This window comes from Hordeum vulgare, chromosome 4H (assembly GCF_904849725.1).
Source record: "Hordeum vulgare subsp. vulgare chromosome 4H, MorexV3_pseudomolecules_assembly, whole genome shotgun sequence".
Lineage (NCBI taxonomy): Eukaryota > Viridiplantae > Streptophyta > Magnoliopsida > Poales > Poaceae > Hordeum > Hordeum vulgare.
In genome coordinates, this window is record NC_058521.1 from 366,715,870 (window position 1) to 366,725,799 (window position 9,930).

The window sequence follows — 9,930 nt, forward strand, 5'->3', positions numbered from 1 at the left end:
AATCTACCATAAACAGCATCATAGCCTTTTGGGAGCTACATGCAAAGCACCTACAGCCACCCAACCATGCCAAATAAGATATGTGGCCGAAGCTATCCAAGAGTACTACAAGCACAAGCAAAAGGATAATGCAAAGGTGTTTCACAGAGAAAGTTACACAGCTGCTAACTTCGCCAAAAATATCAGTTTTCAAGGACTTCGTGAAAATTCCAGATTCTCACTAGCTGTTTATGCTGTGAAGCATTTTGAAAGCACCCAAAACAATATCTACAGGAATCCAAATGGAATGAAAATTTACAGAGAGCTAGACAAAAACAAAAGCTACAACTTTCCACTTGATAGAAAAGGCTGAATCACAACACATGGATCTCTACAAGCACAACAACATGAGAAGAAAATATAAGCAGATTCTTAGACTTAGTGAAAATCACAGATTTTCACTAATCTGGAATTTCAGCCACATGCCTACTTTGACTAAGCACCACTTGCACATATGAGTTCCTAAGCATGAAACAAAACCAACATGCCATAGAGGGGGTCACCCTCTAATGCCACAACAAGGATTCAACCTCTTGGGCTCACCACATCTCATGGAACCAAGCTCCAAACATAGAACAAATCTGAAATATGTCATCTCCAGAAAGTGTTCCAAAGGCAAAACTGGCTTCACCAATGGATTCCTGGGATGATTCTACTCCAAGAACATATATAAAACATATGCACTTGCATGGAACAAATGGGCACAAACTAGAAAAGAAAATCTACATGGAATCATATGTAGTGAATAGTGCATCATCACATGTGCTATTCACTAGAACAACACCTACACAAGCATATGCACTCTATTAACACTACATTGGTGCACATGAGGGGTAGACCTCATGCTCTTGTGCCTTAGCACACCACCACACACTCACATCCAACAAGCACCACTACCCACATCCATACACTACAAAACATGCATTCCTACTCATGCTAGTTAGAACACACACACTACCTACACTCACATGCACATGAGCTCATCAAGGCACCACATGCCTTGAGCATGTGTGGGACACACACACACAAGACACACAAAACAAGAGCACCTACACATCGCATCCACAAGGTATGTGGGGAAAACCACACACACACATACACCACACTTGCATGCACTAGTGCATCATCATCACCATGAGGATGATCAGCTCAAACACAAGCACCACAACTAGGCTAGTACAAAACCCACAAGTTAAGCACACTCACAAACATGCATATAGGGTAGAAGACCCACACATACACTACAAAACATTACAAATACCTACACCTAAAATAACTTCACATGCTAGCAAAAATAAAAGACACAACATGCTGTTGTGAGCTGAATTAATACTACATGGTGGAAATCACACCATAGCAACACACCTTGCAAAAAAAGAAAAATACAACAAGTAAAAGCAAAAGAAAAATAAATACACAGCACAAATAAAATAAACGGAGGGGAGAGGGATCGAACCCTCCACCCCCTGGATCCACCACAAAAGCCACACACCTAGCACCACTGCGCTATGGACCAGTCTCTCGACAGGACAGAGGAAGACATCAGGATAACTTCTGTGCTGCTCGTAAGCTACTGTTGAAACAAAATCAAAAAAAGGGGGGTGCTCTCTCTGGGACTCGAACCCTGCATCTGCAACTAGCACATACAACACGCACGCACTGCAGACCACTGGGATACGCCGGAGCATGCTCAGCAGCTGCTGCTGCGCCGCACCAGAGAGGCGAGCATCTACGGCTACTACTACTCTACCTCTACCTGCACAAGCAAAAGCACACCACCTACACAGACCACACATGCATCTAACTGCCGATCTCCTCTCGGTACAGAGGCACGACGACGAGCCCTGCTACGCATCTACCCCGGGGAAGGGAGGAAGGAGGCTTGCTCTCACCTATGGAAGGAAGGAGAGGCGCCGATCCGCTGGGAGGAGAAGCTTGGAGAGGATCGACGGGGATCTGACGAAGTCCTGCTGCAGACCGAAGCAGGGGAAGAAGACACCGGGTGCATGCGGTTGACGGGGATCTGCCCGTCGGTGAGGTCGCTCCCCGGCCTCACCGAGGACGGGAATAGAGCGCGGGGTGCAGCCCCGAGCCCGTGGACATGGCAGCCGGCGCCGAAGATGATGGGAGCGGGGTAGACGACGGCGGGGCTCTTCTCTCCTCTCTGCAACCTAGCTACAGAGGCTTACCAGGGGAGGAAGAAGATGGAGGGAGATGGTGGCGGCGGCGCAAGGAGGGGACTCGGAACCCTAGGGAAAGGAGGGCACGTACGCCAAGAATATAAGAGGGCCTCTGATGGGATGTGCGGTGTCATCTCTCGTGCTCTCCTCTCGGGACCCTGACGGAAAGCAGCGCAGGGAGGTGAACACCGTCTCAAGAAGAAGGGGGGTCGCGCTAGCTGGGCTGCCGCGCGCAATAGGGAAGGGAATGGGCCACGCAGGGGGAGAGAGCCCACCTGTGGCGCCAGAAAGAGAGAAAGACACCCTGAGGGGTTTTCTATTTTAAATAAACCAGAGAAGGATTTAAATCCAAGGCAAAACTGATGGGGTTTTAAATAAAACAAAATACCCCTGGTCATAAGGGAATTATGACCCATTTGAATAAAATAGAAAAGGATTATTTGGGGCAATTAAATATTTTCAAAACAGCATTTATATTGTCTGTTTCGGAAATATTTGCACCTTTCAAATATGGAATAAAGCAGCAACTTCACCTCTACAAATCCACCACAACAATATGCTAAACCTTGGACTTTTTTAAAACAGAGAAGAAGCAAAGATTATTTGGCTTAGGATAGAAGAGATGGGGGAAGTTTTATAAACCTAGAGCAACCACATAGAGCTTACTACTAACACTTGCATTACTCCACACCATCACAAATGCTAACACATCAAATGACCACATGGCACATCACAACATGGAACACAAGGACAACAATCACAAGACATGGAATGAATGGGATGGCATGGATGCATGCATGCAAATGAGAATAAGACAAGGGGAGCATCACATGAAATAGCACATCCACAACCTCATGTCAATGACAAGTTGGACCCACATAGAGAAGGTTCCAAAAAGGGAAAGTTACACTCTTGGGGCATTACAAACTCTCCCACACTACAAAAAGATCTCGCCCCGAGATCTATGCCTGAAAGAACTCCGGAAATTCAGAACGGAGGTGATCCTCGTGTTCCCAAGTAGCCTCTTTATCGGAATGGTGTGACCACTGCACTTTGAGAAGTTTGACAGTATTGTTGCGGGTCTTGCGATCAGTCGCCTCGAGAACCGCAACTGGATGCTCATGATAAGATAGGTCAGGATGAAGGTCGATCTCTTGAAGATGAACAGTGCGCTCGGGGGTCTTGAAGCACCTCCGGAGCTGAGAAACATGGAACACATCATGCACATTTGCAAAGTTTGACGGGAGCTCAAGCTGGTACGCAAGGGCACCTCTCTTGCCAACAACTCTGAACGGACCCACGAAATGAGGCGCAAGCTTGCCTTTGATGCTAAAGCGCTGCGTACCCTTCATATGCGACACCTTGAGATAGACGAAGTCATCAAGCTCATAAGACATGTCACGATGCTTGCTATCATAATAGCTCTTCTGACGGGACTGAGATACTCTGAGGTTGAACTTCACGAGAGCATTTCTAGGAGCTTTGCCTCGAGGAGGAGGCGGCAGACGGAGCTGAGAAGTGCACTTGTTGGCATAATGATCCTTCTGCCCACACTTGTGGCAAGTAACCTCTGCTGGCTGACGATACTGAGTTTGAGGAGGCCCTTGCTTCTGATGCTGGAATCTCTGCTAAAAGACTGGGTTGGGTGGGTGGGAAGAACCACGGCCACCAGAATGCTTGAGCTGCTGCGAGTGCCGAGGAGGAGGAGGAGACACCCAAAACTTCTGTTGCTTCTGAACTACCTGAGTAGAAGAAGAGGAGTTGGAATCTGTGAAGCGCTTCTTAGAATTCTCCACCCTGAGCAAGGCTGCCTCTGCTCTGAGAGCTAAGTTGTAGAACTTGTCGAACTCCTCAGGATCGTGCAAAGCAAGAGCTAACTGCAAATCTTCTTTCAAGCCACCTCTGAACTGATAAATCTTGCTCTTCTGATCAGGGATATCCTGCAAGGCATATCGGCTAGCTCGTGGAACTCGACGTTGTACTTGTACACGGAGTTACCACCCTGCTTCAAGCACCTGAACTTCTCACGCATTTCCTCCACGAAGCTGGACGGAATGTAGTGGGATCAGAAGTCACGGCAGAACTCATCCCAAGTGATCACTCTAGCGCCTCTGGAATCCTTCAACTATTGCCATCAGATAGATGCTTGCCCCTTCAGCTGGAATGTTGCAAATTTGACGAAATCCTAAGGACGAACATTGCTGCACTCAAAATGCTTGTTCATGTCGCGGATACAATCCTCAGCATCAAACGTCTGGTCACAGGAAGTGAAAGTCTTCGGTTGATTCGAGAGGAACTGACTCAGATTAGCAAACTGATTGCCACCATTGCGGAAATTGCCTTCCTGCTGATTAGCCCTCTCTTGCAACAACTGTATCAGCATCTGAGTGTTTGCATTTGTAGAAGCCATCACCGCTTGCCAAGCCTCTGCAGGAGGAGGCGGCAGAGGCGGAGGATTCTCCGAAGGGGGAGGTGGTGGCGGCACATCCTCACGCCCTGGATTCTGACGAGTTGGTGGAGCCATCCTGAAGACGGACAACACATTAGCCCACAGAATAAATTGAAGATATAGCTGAATCAAAATGGCAGGAATATCTGAACAGGAATATAAGCAATTGCACTCGAACAAAATAGTAAGAATGCTTCCTCAAAGTGACGGTCGACAAAATTCTGATTAAGAGCACTTGCAAACAAGTATGAGCTAGAATTGCTCGGAACAAACATATGATCGAGATTTCATCCGATATCTTCGTAGATAAGATCGCACGGGCTCGAATTTGCAGTAGCCATCCTGTGCAAGGTAGTGCACATGACTTATGAAGTATCCCCGAGTCGTAGCGAGCTACAAGGACTCTTTAAGACACAACGAGAACTGCTGTAAGACGACCGTAAACAAACACACCCACTGAACATCGAATCCCAACCTCACATCATGCATCTGTAGGAAGATTGTCCTATAAGATACTACTTGATATCCCACCTATGAATTCCCGAAATATCTGGTCATGCAATCTGGTACACGGATACAAGGAGTAATATCACACAACTCCTATACTAACCCGTTACCTGTATCACATCCGTCAACACACAACCAGAATCTCAGACCTTCATCTACAACAGACCCTCGTGATCACAATGATACAAAGTATGGCAGTACTCCCGAACAATCTGCACCAGTACTGGGGACATCAGGGTTATCTTGCCACTACTAGTATTGAAGCAATTACGAACATCCTTCATTCTTAGATACTCAGAAATCTGAATGATGGCGATGTGCGCAAGAATCCCTTGGAGCTCAACTCCCCAGAAAAAATCAAGGCAGACAGGAGGCACCAAGACAGAACTCCGTCACATCGAAATCATACAACAAAACATATTTTAAGTAACACAATCATGTAACAGATAAAAATATGTGTTACAAGTAAAATTACAGTAACACATCATTTGGGTGGAATGACCGCAGTAACACATACTATATGTGTTGGATTAGATGTGTTACATTGATATTGGGATAGTAACATATAAATATATGTTAGTGGTAATGTGTTACAAATTGTAATAATGGTAACACATAACTACACGTTGGTAATTAGTGTTACAAACTCTATTATAGGGAAAATAGAAAATCCAAAATCAACTACTCCCTCGGTTCCATAATTCTTGTCATGGGTTTAGTTCAAATTTCAAAATAAAACCATGACAAGAATTATGGAACAGAAGGAGTACATACGTAGATCGCCAATACCTTAACCCATAGGGCGTACATGTCAACATGATTTTGTATAAATAATTTTTTTTTTGTAAATACACTTTCATTCTTTGGTCAATATGTTATGCAAAAATAATGCACTGGTAAGTACCGAACTGTTTCAGTATGGTTGCAGGAATACATGTTAACCATATTTTACGGGAGTTTTAGGATGACTCGACGGCCGTACGTGCCAAATGCACATACTTTAAAATGAGCATATAAATTAAGTATTTGACTCAATACTAGCGAAGGAGCGAAAGCACCAACAAACGAGAGCTTGGCGTTTGAAATGTGCAGCCGTACAACTATATCATCAGTCAAGCACTAATCAGCAGTAATTATATCATCAATCATGCACTAATCAGCAGTAACTATATCATCAATCACGCACTAATCAATAGTCTAGTACACTAGTGATGTACTAGCAAGAAACCTTGAAAAGAAAGTTGCTCGTGTGCTAGTAATATTTTTTTGAAGAACCACACACTCCCGCCGATACATCATAAGAATCGTCTATAACGGCAGCAGTAACCGACATCAGTCGAACAACAACATTACAACAAGAGTGACACCAAGCAGCAGGCGCACAACGTACATCGCCTAGCTGACTGGGCAGTAAGATGCCAACACGCGCAACAGCTAGCACCTAGCTGCAAGTGCAAGCCACAAGTCACACATGCATAAACTAGTTCACAAAAAAACGTTAAAACGTTAAATCGGACGTCCTTGTTTTTACACCAAACATACATCCCACATAAATCTGTCATACATGAAGCTTAACTTAGTAAACATTTCCTTAAATAGGTATATCTATTCATACAAAATGGTAAACCTAACATAATACTTCTTTGAGATAAGTGTATCTATTCCCAACGACAATCTGTCATACATGAAGCGTAACTTAGTAACAATTTTCTGAAATTTTCGAAGGCTCATGTTCGAAGAGCAAAAGTATGCAAACATATAAAAGCTCGCTAAAAGGCGCATAGCTTGTTCTCCACTTTAGAACAAACCTTCTAAGATCCACTTGTAGAATTTCCTAAAAATTAAGATTCAGTGAAGTCCATTACAAATTAGAAGAGTCAAGTTAAACTCAATATATATATGGATTATGGTTATAATGAAAACTTAGTGCTTTTTGGTAGAGATAACATGCATGATCCAACACAAATATGATTAACTGTACAAACTATATATAGAAACAGAAAAGGACCAGCAAAAATAGTATGACTGGGCGACCATGCCGCTTTACTGTCTATAGACGTTCGATTGTTGTGTTATACCTCCGAGATCTTAATTTAATCATCCCATGGAGGGTCGCTGTAATATTTTTTACCGTGCGAGTCTACGTGTTCCATTCGGCCAAGTTCTCTTGGGCTACTACTCCAAAGACTGACGTGGGAGCTTTCAAGTGAACCGGGCCGCTTTGATCACCAAATTTTTTGATGGGCCGCTACTCCACAGGCCTGCTTTCATGCCATCTCTTATGTTGCCGATGTCATGCAATTGGTGGGTCATGCTACATGGCAATTGGCATAAGGCCTTAGCTTGGTTCGTTGAAGAAAATTTATTGGACCAATTCTTGCCGAGCAGTTAATTATGTTACATGCATGCCGCATTGGTCTAAGGACATATCTCGCATTCATTTTATCACTGATATTTGCTTGTTTTTAAAACAGCTCATTGGTGAAACAAAAAAATATATAGCCAACGACCAATTCTATTGGGTGTTAGAGGAGAATTTACTACTAACCAGTTGGCACTTAGCAATGAGGTTCTCTTCTGTAGTGGGATGATAAAGAAGTTCCGAAACTTGTGAAAGAGACATGTTGTAAGATAAGGAGATGATTAACTAATATGCTAATAACAGAATCAAACCAATAGCTCCCATAAACCTCCTATGAATAGGTGTTGTTTTTCCTATGTGTCACTTCTCATGACATGTTAGATTTTTTACCATTTTTTTATTTGATCCAAAAAACAGGTCAGGTTTATTATCAAGGGATAGCATAATAGAACAAAGAAAACTGTCGCATTCAAGTTGCAAGATTCTTTACCTTATGTTTCCACTGAAATTTTGTACTGCACCTTTGGTAAATTCACGAACTATTTTAATGAGTTTATGTTAGATATTCTTCCTTAATTTCCAACTGAAATTTTGGGTTACCTCCCGTGTTAAATTTAAGAACTTCCTTACTCAAGTTTTAGGATGGTGCCTAGCCACTTGCGGAAAATGCATGTTACACTGCTTTTTGGGAAATGGATTTTGTGCGAGTTGTCTATTTCAATAATATATTGTATCTATCCATCTGTACTTCATAATATCTTTTGGTATTTTACGCCATCAACTCTTTCCTAGGGAATGAGGTCAATACACTGGCTATGGAAATGCAAGCTATAGCAGATCATTGATTGTAGATAAAATGGTATGGTGTTTTGTTCTCCCAAAACACTAAATAGTAAGCAGTCAGATACAACAATTCATAGTTTGAATATGAAGTACTACAGGTTAACGACGCTACATTTACAAATAACCCTTGTTATTAGACCCTGACCAAATACTGGAGCTCTGACCAGAACCTGGTGTTGGGGTATCATTCTTCCTCCAGGTTCAGATTAAAAATGGAAATTGTACTATTATTACTACAAATAGAAATGCATGGGTATTGTTGGTGTCCTATTGTGACAAACTAACAACAAAGTCAACCTCCACGGGTGAAATTCTGAAAATCATCATGCATTACCCTTGATTTTAACATCATTGCAGAATTGGAGTGTATAATGTATATTGATTTGCTCTCAATGCTGTTGTATTTCATGGAGTGTCAAGAGCAGTTCTCGTATGTTGAACCGAAATTGTCACATAATCACAGTAATCAGAGGACTCGTGATCACAACACCACATCACCTAATCTAAATCCGAGTTAAAAAATTGGAACAGAGCATAATGGATTAATGGAATCAATGGTTAGTGACATACTTGCCTAGGTATTGGGGGGTAGATATTGGAATTGGATCACGTAGAAGCCCAAGGTTATGGCCGCGGCGGCAATGGTGTCCTAAACTCCCGCCATCTGCCCGTTTCCCCAACGGTTGCCGGTGGGCGTGAAACTGAGCGCCGAGTATAGGCGGTGTGGGATCTGTACTCAAGCGGCGCCGGCGGCAGCCCGTCATCCTCTCTGAATCACAACCTTGTAGTCCCGTGGTCGCCGACGAGATGCATCGCTCGTGGTCCACCTCTACTGGATGGCGCAGTCGGATATGTCCCTCCTTTGCTTCTTCCTGTCTACCTGGACGACCAAGAATAGAGCAAGGCTGACGGACGGTCGGCCGGGGGTGGTGTGGTGCGGCCAGCCGCCACCGGGGAACCCGCGAAGGACAGCGGCGGAATAAGGGATAAGGTTATGAACATGACTAATTAGGGTGAACGAGAGGGATTTTTTCCACCAAAAATAAATAGTTTACTGTGTTTTGGGAATCGACATTGAACCGCTCATCCCGCGCACCCGTTTTCTTTAAAATCTGTCGGTTCGACTGATTTTTTATGGTTTGATGGCATAAACGGTCCATAGAACTTAACCGACCGCTAAGGTCATTGGTTTGGCTTTTTTCAATCTACCCACTGGTCTGTCCGCTTTTTAAAACTAAGTTTTTTCATGATTTATTAGTGCTGATGGTTTGGAACATTTAACCAAGACCGATGTTAGTAGTCCGTCAGTTAACCTAGTGTCGGATTACGTTTAAGATCGATCTTTCTTCAGCTAAATTGGTCAATTTCTCTAGACCATCCCCGCCCCTGCACATCACATTTTCTATACATGACGCCTTCCTTCCCCTTCATGATAGTGGCGGAGCTATGGCTGGGCAACCCTGTGCCGGGACCCGCCATGGTCGGGCAAATTTCTATAATGTACACCTACTGTTGAGCTATGAAATAATAGCCTAGCAATAATTTTCTTT

General features: G+C 43.6%; 1 long non-coding RNA gene across 1 annotated transcript; it reads right to left on the bottom strand.

Annotated features, from left to right (window-relative positions):
* Positions 1 to 6,323: 6,323 nt before the first annotated feature.
* Positions 6,324 to 9,033, bottom strand: LOC123448636. Its single transcript, XR_006631875.1, has 2 exons — positions 8,951 to 9,033; positions 6,324 to 6,620 (listed from the first exon to the last, which is right to left on the bottom strand). It is a non-coding gene; the product is annotated as an uncharacterized LOC123448636 (long non-coding RNA).
* Positions 9,034 to 9,930: the final 897 nt, after the last annotated feature.